This window comes from Pristiophorus japonicus, chromosome 25 (assembly GCF_044704955.1).
Source record: "Pristiophorus japonicus isolate sPriJap1 chromosome 25, sPriJap1.hap1, whole genome shotgun sequence".
NCBI lineage: Eukaryota > Metazoa > Chordata > Chondrichthyes > Pristiophoridae > Pristiophorus > Pristiophorus japonicus.
Window position 1 is genome coordinate 24,028,531 of NC_092001.1, and position 19,124 is coordinate 24,047,654.

Consider the following 19,124-nt stretch of genomic DNA (forward strand, 5'->3'; position numbering starts at 1 on the left):
ACTGGTTCCGCCTTGTCCACTCTACTCGTTAAATCCTCAAAAAATTCTTGAAGATTGACCAAGCATGAAGAGGGCTTACTTCCACGCTGACAAATGATGCGTTGGGAGCGAAATCGAGGAGCAATAATTTAGGCAAGTTATTGTGAAGTCTAAAAACGTTAGGGTAGTAATAGTGATACTTGGAAAATAATCAGCGTGTTCACATCAAAGGGAGGTAGTTCTGTGCGGTGTGTCGGAAGCAAATCAACAATTCATCCGGCGTGCAGAAGCACGCGATAGTTCACACTGATGAGAGCTACCACTCAGAGGCTCTCACTGTGGAAAGTCTTTTACGCACTCTTTCCACCTGCTGACACATTAAGAGTTCACACTGGAGAGAGATTGTTCACCTGCCACGGGCGTGCGAAGGGATTCACTCAGTCCACGAACCCCATGCAACTGCAGTGGATTCACAGCGGAGAGAAACAAGTTAAATCTTAGAATAAGGGGACATTAAAAACATAGAATCATATAAAATAGTTGCAGGAGTAGGCCATTTGGCCCTTCGAACCAGCACAACCATTCAATAAGATCATGGCTGATCATTCACCTCAGTACCCATTTGCACCTTTCTCTCCATAACCCTTCATCCATTTAGCTGTAAGGGCCATATCTAACTACCTCTTGACTATATCCAATGAACTGGCATTAACAAATCTCTGCAATAGGGAATTCCACAGGTTAAGAACTCCCTGAGTGAAGACGTTTCTCCTCATCTCAGTTCTAAATGGCCTACCCCTTATCCTAAGACTATCCGCTGGTTCTGGACTTCTACAACATCGGGAATATTTTTCCTGCATCTAAACTGTCGAGTCCGGACAGAATTTTAGTTGTTTCTATGAGATCCCTTCGCATCCTTCTGAATTCCAGTGAATACAGTCCCAGTCGCTCCAGTCTCTCTTCATATGTCTGTCGTGCCATCCCGGGAATCAATCTAGTAAACCTTCGCTGCACTCCGTCAATAGCAAGAACGTCCTTGCTCAGATTAGGAGACCAATATTGAACACAATATTCCAGGTGAGGCCTCACTGAGGCCCTGTACAACTGCAGTAAGACCTCCCTGCGACTATATTCAAATCCCCTCGCTATGAAGGCCAACAACCAATTTGCCTTCTTCACCGCGTGCTGCACCTGCATGCCAACTTTCAATGATTGATGTACCATGACACCCAGGTCTTGTTGCACCTCCCCTTTTCCTAATCTGCTATCATTCAGATAATATTCTGAATGGCGGCAGATTAGCAAAAGGGGAGGTGCAACGCCCATTTAAACCTGATATGAGGAGGAATTTCTTCTTTCAAAGCTTAGTAGAGGTGTTAAATTCGATTCCTCAGAGCGCTGTTGGAGGTGGGTCTTTGAATAAAATTAAGACAGAAATAGACAGTTTATTAACAGATGTGGGGATAACGGGTTATGGGGAACAGGCAGGGAAGTTGACATGAATCCGTGATCAGTTCAGGCTTGGTCGTATTAAATGGTGGAGCAGGCTCGAAGGGCAGTGTGGCTTGCTCCTGCTCCTATTTATTATCTTCTTATGTCCATATGCTGTTAAATGTACTGTGTATGGCATTGGATCCACCCATCCCTCCCGCTTGATGGTGCATCAGCGAGTTCACACTGGGGAGAGCAGTGCAAGGAAGGTAGTCTAGGGGTCCCATGCGTCCTGCCACCTGCAAATCAGATACACCGTTTTGGGTACTTTTGAGGGGGATGACTCATCAGGTGGGAGCAGCAGCAGCCAAGGTCAAGGCACCGTGGGAGCCTCTGCTGCACAGGAGGGCAGGAAAATCAGTGTGAAAGTTAGAGTGAGAGGGGATTCGATTGTAAGGGGAATAGCTCGGTGTTTCTGCAGCCGCAACCGAGACGCCAGGATGGTATGTTGCCTCCCTGGTGCAACAGTGAAGAATGTCTCGGAGCGGGTGCAGGACATTCTGAAAATGGAGGGTGAACAGCCAATTGTCGTGGTGCTGTAGGTACCAACGATGTAGGTAAAAAACGGGATGAGGTCCTACGAGACGAATTTCGGGAGCTAGGAGCTAAATTAAAAGCTAGGATCTCAAAGGTAGTAATCTCAAGATTGGTAGCAGTGCCACCTCCTAGTCAGAGGAGGAATCGCAGGATAGCTCAGATGAATATGTGGCTTGAGAAGTGGTGCAAGAGGGAGGGATTCAAATTCCTAGGACATGGGAACCGGTTCTGGGGGAGGTGGGACCAGCACAAACCGGACGGTCTGCACCTGGGCAGGACCGGAACCAATGTCCGAGGGAGAGTGTTTGTTAGTGATGTTGGGGAGGATTTAAGCTCCCATCATGGGGGATGGGAACCTATGCAGGGAGACAGAGGGAAGTAAAATGGAGGCAGAAGCAAAAGATAGAAAGGGGAATAGTAAAGGAGGAGGGCAGATAAACCCAAGGCAAACAATAAAAAGGGCCGCATAACAGAAACATTCTGAAGAGGCAAAGTGTGTTGAAAATACAAGCCTGAAAGCTCTGTGAGAATGGATATGATGTATTTTGCATCACAGAGACATGGCTCCAGGTTGACTAAGGTTGGGAACGCAACAGCCAGGTGTAATCAACATTTTGAAGGATAGGAGAAAGGAAAAGGAGGCGGGGTGGCGTTGCTGATTAAAGAGGAATTTAATGCTTTAGTAAGTAGGGACATTAGTCTGGATGATGTGGAATAGTTATGGGTGGAGCTGCGTAATTCCAAAGGGCAGAAAACGTTAGTGGGACCACCAAACAGTAGTAGTGATGTTGGGGACAGCATCAAACAAGAAATAAGCGGTGTGTGTAATAAAGGTACATCAGTTATCATGGGCGACTTTAATCTACATATTGATTGGTCCAACCACACTGGTAGCAATGCAGTGGGGGAGAATATCCTAGAGTGTATTAGGGATTGTTTCTAGACCAATATGTCTCGGAACCAACTGGAGAGCTGAACATCATAATGTGATGTGTAATGAGAAGGGACTATTTAGCAATTTTTTTGTGCGAGGCCCCTTGGGGAAGAGTGACCATAATATGGTAGATTTCATTATTAAGATGGAGAGTGACACAATTAATTCGGAAACTAGGCTGCAGAACTTAAGGAAAGGTAACTTCGACGGTATGAGGCGTGAATTGGCTAGAATAGACTTCCTAAGGTTACTATAAGTGTTGATGGTGGATAAGCAATGTCAAACATTTAAAGATCACATGGATGAACTTCAGCAATTGTAATCTCTGTCTAGGGTAAAAATAAGAAGGGGAAGGTGGCTCAACCATGGCCAACAAGGAAAATTAAGGATAGTGTTAAAGCCAAGGAAGAGGAGTATAAATTGGCTAGAAAACGCTACAAACCTGAGGACTGGGAGAAATTTAGTATTCAACAGAGGAGGACTAATGATTTAATTGACGGGAGGAACATAGATTACGAGAGGAAGCTTGCAGGGACATAAAAACTGATTGCAAAAGCTTCGGAAGAAATGTGAAGAGAAAAAGATTAGTAAAGGCGAATGTATGTCGCTTGCATTCGGATTCGTTGAATTTATAATGGGTAACAAAGAAATGGCAGACCTATTGAACAAATACTTCCGTTCTGTCTTCACGAAGGAATGCACAAATAACTTTCCGAATGTACTAGGGGACAATGGGTCTGGTGAGGAGGAACTGAAGGATATCCTTATTAGGCAGGACATTGTTTTAGGGAAATTGATGGGTTTGAAGGCCGATAAATACCGGGAGCCTGATAGTCTGCAAACAGAGTACATAAGGAAGTGGCCCTCGAAATAGTGCGTGCATTGGTGATCATTTTCCAACAGTCTATCGATTCTGGATCAGTTCCTATGGACTGGAGGGTAGCTAACGTAACACCACTTTTTAAAAAAAGTAGGGAAAGAGAAAACGGTTAATTATACAGAAGTTAGACTGACATCAGTAGTGGGGAAAATGTTGGAATCAATCGGTACGGATGAAATAGCAGCGCATTTGGAAAGCAATGACAAGATCGGACCAAGTCACCATGGATTTATGAAGGGGAAATCATGCTTGACGAGTTTTCAGACATTTTTGGGGGATGCAACTAGCAGAGTGGACAAGGGAGAACCAGTGGATGTGGTGTACATGACTTTCAAAAGGCTTTTGACAAGGTCCCGCACGAGAGATTGGTGTGCAAAATCAAAGCGCATGGTATTGGGTGTAGTGTACTGACGTGGATAGAGAACTGGTTGGCAGACAGGAAGCAGCGAGTCGGGATAAACGGGTCCTTTTCAGAATGGCAGGCAGTGACTAGTGGAGTGCCGCAGGGCTCAGTGCATTGACCCCAGCTCTTTATAATATACATTAACGGTTTAGATAAAGGAATTGAGTGTATTATCTCCAAGTTTGCTGATGACACTAAACTGGGTGGCGGTGAGAGCTGTGAGGAGGACGTTAAAAGGCTGCAGGCTGACTTGGGCAGGTAAGATGAGTGGACAAATGCATGGCAGATGCAGTATAATGTGCAATTGGTGGAAAAACACGAAAGGCAGAATATTATCTGAATTTCGGCAGATTAAGAAAAGGAGAGATGCAACGAGACCTTGGTATCATGTTTCATCAGTCATTGAAAGTTGACATGCAGGTACAGCAGGCAGTGAAGAAGGCAAATTGCACGTTGGCCTTTATAGCACAGGGATTTGTGGATAGGAACAGAGAGGTCTTTTTCAGTTGCACAGGGCCTTTGGTGATGCCTCACCTAGAGTATTGTGTTCAGTTTGGTCTCCTAATCTGAGGAAGGACGTTCTTGCTGTTGAGGGAGTGCAGCGAAGGTTCACCAGACTGATTCCAGGGATGGCTGAACTGTCATGTGAGGAGAGACTGGATCAACTGCGCCTTGATTCACTGGAGTTTAGAAGGATGAGAGCGGATCTCATAGAAACAGATAGGATTCTGAGGGAACTGGAAAGGTTAGATGTGGGAAGAATGTCCCCGATGTTAGGGAAGTCCAGAACCAAGGGACTGTGTCTTAGGACATGAGGTTTGCCATTTAGCACTGAGAAGAGGAGAAACTTCTTCACTCAGAGAGTTCTTAACCTATGGAATTCCCTGCCGCAGAGAGTTGTTGATGCCACTTCATTGGATATATTCAAGAGGTAGTTAGATATGGCGCTTACAGCTAAGGATATCAAGGGGTATGGAGAGAAAGCAGGAAAGGTGTACTGAGGGAATGTTCAGCCATGATCTTATTGAATGACAGTGCACTCCCGAAGTGCAGATTGGCCTACTCCTGCACCTATTTTCTCTGTTTCTATATTTCTATGTTCACCTGCCCCCAATGTGGAAAGGGAGGTACTTACTGGAGCTTTCTGCTGTAACACACACCGAGCAGTTCATAAGAGAGTCGCCCTGTTCACTTCTACTGTTCGTGCAAGTTTTAATCACATCCAGGTCTGAACTGTACCTGAGCTGTGGATACTATTCTGTATATTTTTCAAATAACGTAAAGAGTGATGGGCTTTTGAAAGTGCTTACTTCCAATACTGTAAACTACCAAGTATGTCGTCAATACAACCGAAATAAGATTAATTCTTCTTGCCGGTCGTTGCAATTAGATTACTCTGTGAAACGGCTGAGCCATCACGATCTGTTCAGTAGTGCCACCTGCGTCCATCAGATGGGGATGTCCGACAATTTAATTCCAACTGAGAAGCGTGTAACTGTCCCCGAGAAAACTATGTGTGAGGAGAGCTCAGGGTTAGATTCTGAGCATACTGCTCCCCACAGGGACATCGCACACTGCACCCTCCCTGGGGCAGCTCTGGGTCAGACACTGAACATACTGCAGATAACAGGGACATCACACACAGCACCCTCCCTGGGGCAGCTCTGGGTCAAACTCACCACTTACTGCATCCCACAGGGACATTTCACACTGCCCCCTCCCTGGGGCAGCTCTGGATCAGACACTGAACATACTGCACCCACAGGGACATCACACACTGCCTCTCCGTGGGGCAGCTCTGGGTCAGACTCACCACTTACTGCATCCCTGAGGGACATTTCACACTGCCCCCTCCCTAGGGCAGCCCAGGGTCTGACACTGAGGATATGCACCTCACAGCGTCAGCACACATTGCCCGCTCCTTGGGGCAGTTCAGGTTCAGGCACTGCACCCCACAAGTACATCACACGCTGCCTCTCCCTGCGGCAGCTGAGGGGTAAACACTGCACCCCAGAGTGTCATCACACATTAACCCCTGCCTGGTGCAGCTCAGGGTCAGACTCTCGCTTTATCTCACCCCACAGGGACATCACGCACTGCCCACTCCTGGGGCAGCTCATGGTCAGACACTGAAAAGACTGCACCATAGAGGGACATCATACACCGCCCGCTTCCCGGCCAGCTCACGGTCAGACACTGCACACCACAGTGCTATCACACACTGCCCCCTCCCTGGGACAGCCCAGTGTCAGACTCACGGCTTACTGCACCTCACAGGGACATCACACACGGCACACTCTCTGGGGCAGCTCAAGGCCAGACACTGAACACACTGCATCCCACAGTGACATCACACACTTTCCCCTCCATGGGGCATCTCAGATTCAGAAACTGCACCGCAAAGGTACATCTCACACTGCCCCCTCCCTGGGGCAGCTCAAGAACATGACCTGAACAAACTGCACCTCACAAGGAGATCACAACTTGCATTCAGCTGTAAGAATACAGGCTTTGGTGAGTATTTTGAGGGATTAGGCATTGCAAGTATAAAATGAACCAAGGACATTCATTGAAAAGCTTGCTTCTGCAAAGACAAAGAAACTGCTTTGGATTTTCTGCTGACGCAAGGCTCTGGCTCTGCCACCAGTCATTATGGTGTTACGTCACACATTATCACTGCGAAACGAACGCACTGGGAAATAATACCGTGGAGCTCAGATCTGTCTTAGTTTATCGCTCATGTCGCTTCTCTGAAGGTAGAATCACACAGAGCACTTGCAAACAGTTGAAAATAATAAATTAAAAATCGTTTTTTCAAATTTTAATGCACTTAGTTAGGACTCATTACTATCAAAATCCTGCATTGCGTCGTCAGCATGGAAACTTAAAAACATAACAGAAAAATCTTGTATTGAGGTTGAAGATGAGGTCTGCCAAAACCAGTGCGTGGAGACAGAGGCTCCCAGGCTCAAGACAGGGTAGATGTGGATGTATATGAGTGTTAGAGCGAAAAACTTTAATTAGAGGTAAAGTAATTCGGTGTAATTAAAATAAAGTAAGGAAGACTGAGAGTAAGATTTAAATTGCGTTCATGGTAAAATAGCTGTGTTCGGCAGAAACACTGAGGTCAGAGAAATTCGGTTAGGAGATAAGAACACGCACAAGATTTATGTAGACAGCTCTCAGCTATAATGTGAGGAGGCCACGATGTTCCAGCCCCAGAAGATAACAGGGACAACGCCTCTATTAAGTAGATGGTAGCCATATGTCTGCCAAGAACATTAGCCTGAGAATAAGCCTGGGAAGACTTTCGCAGAAAATTAACACATAACCTGCAAAGGCTTTTCCTCAGCAACAGTCGCCAGAACTGAATGTACCAATGGAATCAGTAGAATTTACTCTATCCAATAAAATTAATTGCACTGTACCAGCCAATGAAATTGCTGTAACCTGTATTAACCAATGGCACACTTCCCCGCGTAGTTCCACCATTTTAGTAACATCGAAACATAGAAACATAGAAAATAGGTGCAGGAGTAGGCCATTCGGCCCCTCTAGCCTGCACCGCCATTCAATGCGTTCATGGATGAACATGCAACTTCAGTACCCCATTCCTGCTTTCTCACCATACCCCTTGATTCCCCTAGTAGTAAGGACTTCATCTAACTCTTTTTTGAACTCCTTTTGAATTGGCCTCAACAACTTTCTGTGGTAGAGAATCCAACAGGTTCACCACTCTCTGGGTGAAGAAATTCCTCCTCACCTCTGTCCTAAATGGCTTACCTCTTATCCTTAGACTGTGTCCCCTGGTTCTGGAGTTCCCCAACATTGGGAACATTCTTCCTGCATCTAACCTGTCTAACCCCGTCAGAATTTTAAACGTTTCTATGAGGTCCCCTCTCATTCTTCTGAACTCCAGTGAATACAAGCCCAGTTGATCCAATCTTTCTTCATAGGTCAGTCCCGCCATCCCGGGAATCAGTCTGGTGAACCTTCGCTGCACTCCCTCAATAGCAAGAATGTCCTTCCTCAGGTTAGGAGACCAAAACTGTACACAATACTCCAGGTGTGGCCTCACCAAGGCCCTGTACTACTGTAGCAACACCTCTCTGCCCCTGTACTCAAATCCCCTCGCTATGAAGGCCAACATGCCATTTGGTTTCTTACCCGCCTGCTGTACCTGCATGCCAACCTTCAATGACTGATGTACCATGACACCCAGGTCTCTTTGCACCTCCCCTTTTCCTAATCTGTCACCATTCAGATAATAGTCTGTCTCTCTGCTTTTACCACCAAAGTGGATAACCTCACATATATCCACATTATACTTCATCTGCCATGCATTTCCCCACTCACCTAACCTATCCAAGTCGCTCTGCAGCCTCATAGCATCCTCCTCGCAGCACACACTGCTTCCCAACTTAGTGTCATCCGCAAATTTGGAGATACTACATTTAATCCCCTCGTCTAAATCATTAATGTACAGAGTAAACAGCTGGGGCCCCAGCACAGAACCTTGCGGTATCCCACTAGTCACTACCTGCCATTCTGAAAAGTCCCCATTTAATCCTACTCTTTGCTTCCTGTCTGACAACCAGTTCTCAATCCATGTCAGCACACTACCACCAATCCCATGTGCTTTAACTTTGCACATTAATCTCTTGTGTGGGACATTGTCGAAAGCCTTCTGAAAGTCCAAATATTCGTCATCTGGTTCTCCCTTGTCCACTTTACTGGAAAATCCCTCAAGCAATTCCAGAAGATTTGTCAAGCATGATTTCCCTTTCACAAATCCATGCTGACTTGGACCTATCATATCACCTCTTTCCAAATGCACTGCTATGAGATTCTTAATAATTGATTCCATCATTTTACCCACTACCGATGTCAGGCTGACTGGTCTATAATTCCCTGTTTTCTCTCTCCCTCCTTTTTTAAAAAGTGGGGTTACATTGGCTACCCTCCACTCCATAGGAACTGATCCAGAATCAATGGAATGTTGGAAAATGACTGTGACTGCATCCACTATTTCCAAGGCCACCTCCTTAAGTACTCTGGGATGCAGTCGCATCAGGCCCTGGGGATTTATCGGCCGTCAATCCCATCAATTTCCACAACACAATTTCCCGACTAATAAGGATTTCCCTCAGTTCCTCCTCCTTACTAGACCCTCCGACCCTTTTTATATCCGGAAGGTTGTTTGTGTCCTACTCAGTGAATACCGAACCAAAGTACTTGTTCAAATGGTCCGCCATTTCTTTGTTCCCCGTTATGACTTCCCCTGATTCTGACTGCAGGGGACCTACGTTTGTCTTTACTGACCTTTTTCTCTTTACATATCTATAGAAACTTTTGCAATCCGTCTTAATGTTCCCTGCAAGCTTCTTCTCATACTTCATTTACCCTGCCCTAATCAAACCCTTTGTCCTCTCTGCTGAGTTCTAAATTTCTCCCAGTCCCCGGGTTCACTGCTATTTCTGGCCAATTTGTATGCCACTTCCTTGGCTTTAATACTATCCCTGATTTCCCTTGATAGCCACGGTTGAGCCACCTTCCCTTTTTTATTTTTACGCCAGACAGGAATGTACAATTGTTGTAGTTCATCCATGCGGTCTCTAAATGTCTGCCATTGCCCATCCACAGTCAACCCCTTCAGTATCATTCGCCAATCAATCCTAGACAATTCACACCTCATACCTTCAAAGTTACCCTTCTTTCAGTTCTGGACCATGGTCTCTGAATGAACTGTTTCATTCTCCATCCTAATGCAGAATTCCACCATATTATGCTCACTCTTCCCCAAGGGGCCTCGCACGACGAGATTGCGAATTAATCCTCTCTCATTACACAACACCCATTCTAAGATGGCCTCCCCCCTGGTTGGTTCCTCGACATATTGGTCTAAAAAACAATCCCTTATGCACTCCAGGAAATCCTCCTCCACCGTACTGCTTCCAGTTTGGTTAACCCATTCTATGTGCATATTACAGTCACCCATTATAACTGCTGCACCTTTAATGCACGCACCCCTAATTTCATGTTGATGCACTCCCCAACATCACTACTACTGTATGGAGGTCTGTACACAACTCCCACTAACGTTTTTTGCCCTTTGGTATTCTGCAGCTCTACCCATATAGATTCCACATCATCCAAGCTAATGTCCTTCCGAACTATTGCCTTAATTTCCTCCTTAACCACCAATGCTACCCCACCTCCTTTTACTTTTATTCTATCTTTCCTGAATGTTGAATACCCCTGGATGTTGAGTTCCCAGCCCTGATCATCTTGGAGCAACGTCTTCGTAATCCCAATCACATCATATTTGTTAACGTCTATTTGCACATTTAATTCATCCTCCTTATTGCGGATATTCCTTGCATTAAGACACAAAGCCTTCAGGCTTGTTTCTTTAACACCCTTATGAGCAATTGTGACCTTAGCTCCTTTATTCAAACTCCAGAGTGATGGTACAGCATGGAGGCTTGCTTATATATAGTGCTCCCAAGGGATGCTACGACCCCACCAGTAAGTGCCTGCCAACCCGAAAATGGCCTGTTTATTCCGACTCTATGTTTTCTGTCCGTTAACCAATCCTTAATGCTTGCTAGTATATAACGCCCAATCCCATGAGCCCTAAATTTATTCAATAATCTCTTGAGTGGCACCTCATCGAATTCCTTCTGTATATATAAATACACCACATCCAGTGGTTCCCCCTTATCTATCCTGCTAGTTACCTGAAAAAACACTAACAGATTTGTCAACAACAATTTACCTTTCATAAATCCGTGTTAATTCTGCCCAATCCTGTTATTCGTTCTGAAGTGCCCTGTGACTACGTGCTTAATAATAGATTTTAGCATTTTCCCTACTATTGCTGTCCAGACTACCGGTACTGCACGCGTTAGAGACAGAGTAAATCTCACTCCATCCTGTCCCAAACACTACCATGGTTGATACACAGTAAATCTCAGTCTACAATATCCCAAACACTCCCGGGGCAATTGCACATGGGTTAGTTACAGAGTAAAGCTCCATCTACACTGTCACATCAAACACTCCCAGGCCAGATACAACACAGCTTAGATACAGAGTAAAGCTCCCTCTACACCGTCCCATCAAATAGTCACATGGAAGGTAAAGCACGGGTCAGATACAGAGTAAAGCTCCCTCTCGACTGTCCCGTCAAACTCTCCCAGGGCAGGTACAGTACAGGTTAGGTCCAGCATAAATCTCCCTCTGAACAGTCCCCAACAAAATTCACAGGGCAGCTCCAGCACAAGTTAAATACAGAGTAATTTCTCCCACAACACTGTCCCATCAAACACTCAAAGGGCAGGTACAGCACAGATTAGATACACATTTTCCCACTGGACATTCCCATGGCAGGAACTGCACAGGTTAGATACAGAGTAAAGTTCCTCTACATTGTCTCATAAAACTCTCCCAGGGCAGGAACAGCATGCGTTAGATACACAGTAAAGCTCCCTCTACACTGTCCCATCAAGCACTCCCAGAGCAGGTACTGCTTTGGTTAGAAGCAGAGTAAAGCTTCCTCCACACTTTCCAAATAAACACTCCAAGGGCAAGTACAGCATAATTTAGTGAAAGGGTAACCCTCTCAAACCTCACTAAATAATTGTACAGCGCCTTGGTGAGACCACACCTGGAGTACTGTGCACATCTTTGGTCGCCTTATCTAAGGAAGGATACTTGCCTTTCTTAGATATAGAGCAAATCTCCCTCAACATTGTCCCACCAGACATTCCATGGGCAGGTACAACACAGGCTAAATATGGAGTATATCTCCCTCTACACTGTCTCAAGCATTCTAGAGTAGATACTGCATTGGTTAGATACAGAATAAAGTTCCCTCTACACTGACACATAAAACATTCCCAGGGCAGATACAGAATAAATCTCCCTCTACATTGTCGCATCAAACACTCCCAAGGCAACTACAGCACGGGATAGATATAGAGTAAAGCTCCCTCTACTCTGCCGCATCAAACACTCCCAGAACAGGTGCAACATGGTTTAAATATTGAGTAAATCTCCCTCTATACTGTTCCATCGGACATTGCCAGGGCAGGTACCGCATGCATTACATACAGCATAAAGCTCCCTCAACACTTTCCCACCAGGCATTCCAAGGGCATGTACAACACTGGTTAGGTATGGAGTATTTCTCCCTCGACACTATCCAAAGCATTGCAGGGTACATACAGCATTGGTTAGATACACAATAATGCTCCATCTACACAGTCCCATCAAACACTCCCAGGGCAAGTACAGCACGGGATAAATACAGAGTAATCTCTCCCTCTGCATTGTCCCAACAAATAATCCTATGGCAGGTAGCACGTGTTAGATACAGAGTAAAGCTCTTTCTACACTATCCCAACAAACAATCCCAGGGCAGGTACAGCACAAGGTAGATCATAATATAAGATATAGGAGCAGGAGTAGGCACTTGGCCCCTCGAGCCTGTTCCACCATTTAATAAGATCATGGCTGATCTGATCTTGGGCTCAGCTCCACTTCCCTGCCCGCTCCCCATGACACTTTATTCCCTTATTGCTCAAAAATCTGTCGATCTCCTCCTTTAATATATTCAATGGCCCAGCCTCCACAGCTCTCTGGGGCAGACATTCCATAGATTTACAACCCTCAAAGAAGAAATTCCATCTAATCTCAGTTTTAAATGGGCGGCCTCTTATTCTGAGACTATGTCCCCTAGTTTTAATTTTCCCTATAGTTGCAAATATCCTCTCTGCATTCACCTTGTCGAGCCCCTTCATTATCTTATATGTTTTGATAAGATCACCTCTCATTGTTCTGAACTCCAATGGGTATAGACCCAACCTACTCAACCTATCTTCATAAGTCAACCCCCTCATCTCTGGAATCAACCTAGTGAACCTTCTCTGAACAGCCTCCAAAGCAAGTTCATTCTTCCTTAAATACAGAGACCAAAACTGTATGCAGTACTCTAGGCGTGCCCTCACCAATGTTCTGTACAGTTGTAGCAGGACTTACCTGCTTTTATACTTTATCCACCTTGCAATAAAGGCCAAGATTCCATTTGCTTTCCTGATTACTTGCTGTACCTGCATACTAACTTTTTGTGTTTCATGAACAAGGACCCCAAGTTGCGACTGTATTGCAGCACTTTGCAATTTTTATCCATTTAAATTATAATTTGTTTTTTTATTTTTTCTGCCCCAGTGGATAACCTCACATTTTCCCACATTATACTCCATCTGCCGAATTTTTTGCCCACTCACTTAGCATGTCTCTATCCCTTTACAGAATGTTGTGTCCTCTTCACAAGTTTCTTTCCCACCCATCTTTGTATCATCAGCAAACTTTTCGAGATTGCACTCGGTCCCTTCATCCAAGTCATTAATATAGATTGAGGACTGAGCACCGACGCCTATGACAATGCTGGAGCTAGTTTGCCAATGGAAAAATGACCCCATTTATCCTGACTCAGATACAAAGTAAAGCTCCAACTACATTGTACCATCAAACACAGCCAGGGCAGGTACAGCACGCGTTAGATAGAGTAAAGCTCCCTCTACCCAGTCGCATCAAACACTCCCAGGGTACGTAGTGCATTGGTGAGATACGAAGTAAAGCTCCTTCTACAATTTCCAAATAGACACTCCTCGGGCCGGGTACAGCTTAATTTAAATAAAGGGTAATCCTCTCAAATCTCACTCTACAATTGTACAGGGCCTTGGTGAGACCACATCTGGAGTACTGTGCACAGTTTTGGTCTCCTTATCTAAGGAAAGATTTTCTTGCCTTGCTTAGATACCGAGTAAAGCTTCCTCAACACTGTCCACCAGACATTCCAAGGGCAGGTACAACTCTGGTTAGATATGGTGTATATCTCCCTCCTTCAGGGGAGGGGAACCAGCGAGTGTAGAACTGAACCCAGACAGAGTCAGCACCTTCAGGGGAAGGGAACCTGTGAGTGTAGAACTGAACCCAGACAGAGTCAGCACCTTCAGGGGAGGAGAGAGGAACCAGTGAGCCGAACTGAATCCAGCCAGAGTCAGCACTGAAGGGGAGGGTAACATAAGAACATAAGAAATAGGAGCTCGAGTAGGCCACACGGCCCATCGAGCCTGCTCCGCCATTTAATAGGATAATGGTTTAATAGGACTCGGGTCCACCTCCCTGCCCACTCCCCATAACCCTTTATTCCATTATCGGTTAAGAAACTGTCAATCTCTTAAAGTTATTCAATGACCCAGCTTTCACAGCTCTCTGAGACAGTGAATTCCACAGATGTACAATGTTCTGGGAGAAGAAAGTTTTCCTCATCTCAGTTTTAAAACCTTCAAAACCTTATACGTTTCGATAAGATCACCTCTCATTCTTCTGAATTCCAATGAGTAGAGGCCCAAGCTCCTCAAACGTTCCTCATGATTCAACACCTCATCTCCGGTATCAACTTAGGAACCTTCTCTGAACTGCCTCCAAAGCCAGTATATCCTTTCATAAATGTGGAAACCAAAACTGCACGCAGTAGTCTAAGTGTGGCCACACTAATACCCTGTATGACTGTGGCAAGACTTCCCTGCTTTTATACTCCATCCCCTTTGCAATAGAGGCCAAGATTCCATTGGATTTCCTGTTCACTTGCTGTACCTACATACTAAACTTTTGTTTCGTGCACAAGTACCCCCAGGTCCCAATGCACTGGAGCACTTTGCAATTTTTCTCCATTTAAATAATAACTTGCTCTTGATTTTTTGTTCTGCCAAAGTGCATGACCTAACACTTTCCCACATTTTACTCCATCTGCCAAATTTATGCCCACTCACTTAGCCTTCCTATGTCCTTTTGCAGATTTTTTGTGACCTCCTCACACATTGCTTTTCCTCCCATCTTTGTATCATCAGTGTAGTGTGAATTTTTAGAAACCCCGCTTTATGCATTCTGGCGATGTTAAAATGGTCAAATAAAGTCTGCTGATTCTGAGTCATGGGGAAAGAAGAAGTTGGACAAAGTATGGTTGCAGTGCAAACAGATGTATGCATGTTTTTTCTCTGATAAGGAGGAACCGAATGCCCTAAACGCTGAACTCAGGGTCCCATGTACTTTAATGTGAAAGGTTTTTCTTCCTCCATTGTAACCACAATGACGCACGTGCTTGTGGGTTGTGAGATTAAATATGGAACGGCCGGGCGAGTTCGGGGGCAAGAGGCTGCGGAGCTTTTAGACTGATCTCCAACTCGGCCGAGTCTCTGTATACATATAATAAACTTGGGTGTTTTCCACTTGAGCAGATGGGTGTCTGAGTCATATTCTTTAACATAGTTTCTACCCCAACAATTTGGCCACTCGGTCCTTTCTTCCAAGTCGTTAATGTAGATTGTAAATAGTTGGGGTCCCAGCACTGATCCCTGTGGCACCCCACTAGTTACTGATTTCCAACCCGAGAATGAACCATTTATCCCGACTCCCTGATTTCTGTTAGTTAGCCAATCCTCTATCCATGCTAATATATTACCCTCAAACCCTTGTGTGGTAACCTTTTATGTGGCACCTTGTCAATGCCTTCTGGAAGTCCAAATACACCACATCCACTGGTTCCCCTTTATCCACCCTGTTTGTTACATTGGTGGAGCCCAGATGATATTGGACAGGAGACGGTCGGTTGTCGGTGCGGGGCAGGAATTGGAGCCGTAAGTGGGCTGGTGAGCCTCATAAACACCTGCTTTAGCTCCCAGGCCCCAATCACAGGCCACAGGCCCTGGGATGGCCCCGTGGTGACAGGCCCGAGTCAGCGGGGTCACTGGCCGCCATCTTGGACGGTTCATGGCGCATGTGCGGCCACCTTGTTGCAGGAACCAAGACATTTAGCAAAACATCAAATGCTGATATTTGTGTGCTGGGGTCCGGCCAAATATCAGCCAAAGTTCCCCATACACCTCTGCAGGGAATTCCACAGGTTAACAACTCTCTGAGTGAAGAAGTTTCTCCTCATCTCCTTCTTAATTGGCCTACCGCTTATCCTAAGACTATGTCCCCTGCTTCTGGACTTCCCCAACATCGGGAACAATCTACACGCATCTAACCTGTCCAGTCCCGTCAGAATCATATACGTTTCCATGAGATATCCTCTCATCGTTCTAAACTCCAGTGAATAAAGGCCCAGTTGATCCAGTTTCTCCTCATATGACAGTCCAGCCATCTCGGGAATCAGTCTGGTGAACCTTCCCTGCACTCCCTCAACAGCAATAACGACCTTCCTCAGGTTAGAAGACCAAAACGGAACACAATATTCCGGGGGAGGCCTCATTAAGACCCTGTACAACTGCAGTAAGAACTCCCTGCTCCTATACACAAAGACCCGAGCTATGAAGGCCAACATACCATTTGCCTTCTTCACTGCCTGTTGCCCCTGTATGCCAACCTTCAATGACTGATGACCCATGACACGCAGGTCTCGTTGCACCTCCCCTTTTCCTAATCTGCCGCCATTCAGATAATATTCTGCCCCAGTGTTTTTGCCCCCAAAATGGATAACCTCACATTTATCCACATTATTCTGCATCTGCCATGCATTTGCCTACTCACCTAACCTGTCCAAGTCACCCTACAGCCTCTTAGCGTCCTCCTCACAGCTCACACCGCCACCCAGTTTAGTGTCATCTGCAAACTTGAATATATTACACTCTAGTCCTTCATCCAAATCATTGATTTATATTGTAATGAGCTGGGGTCCCAGCACTGAGCGCTGCGGCACTCCACGAGTCACTGCCTGCCATTCTGAAAAGGACCCGTTTATCCCGACTCTCTGCTTCCTGTCTGCCAACCAGTTCTCTATTTACGTCAGTACATTACCCCCAATACCATGTGCTTTGACTTTGCACACCAATCTCTTGTGTGGGACCTAGTCAAAAGCCTTCTGAAAGTCCAAATACACCACATCCACTGGTTCTCCCTTGTCCACTCTGCTAGTTACAACCTCAAAAATTCCAGAAGATTCGTTAAGCCCGATTTCCCTTTCATAAATCCATGCTGACTTGGACTGATCCTGTCACTGCTTTCCAAATGCTCTGCTGTTTCATCTTTAATAATTGATTCCAACATTTTCCCCACTGCTGATGTCTGGCTAACTGGTCTATAATTACCCGTTTTCTCTCTCCCTCCTTTTTTAAAAAGTGGTGTTACATTAGCTACCCTCCAGTCCATAGGAACTGATCCCGACTCAATAGAATATTGGAAAATGACCACCAATGCATCCACTATTTCTCGGGCCACTTCATTAAGTACTCTGGGACGCAGACTATCAGGCCCTGGTGATTTATCAGCCTTCAATCCCATCAATTTGCCTAAAACAATTTCCCGCCCAATTAGGATATCCTTCAGTTCCTCCTTCTCACTCGACCCTCGGTCCCCAAGTACATTCGGAACATTATTCGTGTCTTCCTTCGTGAAGACAGAACCGAATTATTTGTTCTATTGGTCTGCCATTTCTTTGTTCCCCATTATAAATTCACCTGAATCCGATTGCAAGGGACCTACGTTTGTCTTCACTAATCTTTTTCTCTTCACATATTTACAGAAGCTTTTATGTTCCAAGCAAGCTTCCCCTCCGAATGAAACCCTTCGTCCTCCTCTGTTGAATTCTAAATTACTCCCAGTCCTCAGGTTTGCTGCTTTTTCTGGCCAATTTATGTGCCTCTTCCTTGGTTTTAACACTATCCTTAATTTCCCTTGTTAGCCACGGTTGAGCAACGTTCTCCGTTCTATTTTTACTCCAGACAGGGATGTACAATTGCTGAAGTTCACCCGTGTGATCTTTAAATGTTTACCATTGCCCATCCACCGTCAACCCTTTAAGTATCCGTGGCCAGTCTATTCACACCTCAAACCGTCAAAGTTCCCTTTCCTAAGTTCACGACCATAGTTTCTGAATTAACTGTGACGCTCTCCATCTTAATGAAGAATTCTACCATATTATGTTACATTTCCCCAAGGGGCCCCGCACAACAAGATTGCTAATTAGTCCCTTCTCATTACACATCACCCAGTGTAGGATGGCCAGCTCTCTTATTGGTTCCTCAACATATTGGTCGAGAAACCCATCCCAAATACACTCCAGGAAATCCTCCTCCACCACATTACTACCATGTGGTTAACCCAATCAATATGTAGATTAAAGTCACTCATGATAACTGCTGTACCACCAATGCACACATCCCTTATTTCTTGTTTGATGCTGTCCCCAACCTTACCAGTACAAAACAGTGAGATAGACATTGCAGCAAGGGTCTGGTTATTGTGAAACAACAATTCTAGAAGAACAGTGACCCCGACATGATTGGAACAAGCAGCCCTTTGATCTAGAATCAGACGCACTACCGTTGAACCACGAGGTTTACACAGTAGTTAAGGGATGTTCGTCTATATGAAGGTTCTGCAATACAAGGGACTTAAAATTCCCCGCCCATTAAAATACAGTGAGTAAAATGGGATATGGTTTAACAGTCACATGCAAAGTGTCATGTATTGATGCTTGGGGTCACTCGACACCAGGGGGCGCCACTGTCGGAGGTCATCGGGCTGTACGCGCGTGTGCGCGGGCCTTGGTATATAAGAGCGAGTACTATGTCACGTGGGCACTTTGGGAATAAGTAAAGTTGAACCAGGTTTACAGTAGAGTGAGTTTACAGTAACAAGTCTGTCGAGTCATTCTATACATTGCACAAAACACAGGAGAAATGATTGAAGTATGGAGTGTCCCTGAGTTAGCATTTGTTTGATTGTGCAAAAGAAGGTGAAGGGTTAATTAATGATGCTTTCCCGTGAAAGCAAGACAAAAGGTTAAGAAGCAAACCATACGGTGTCTGTCAGGTGAGCGCTGCTTGTGA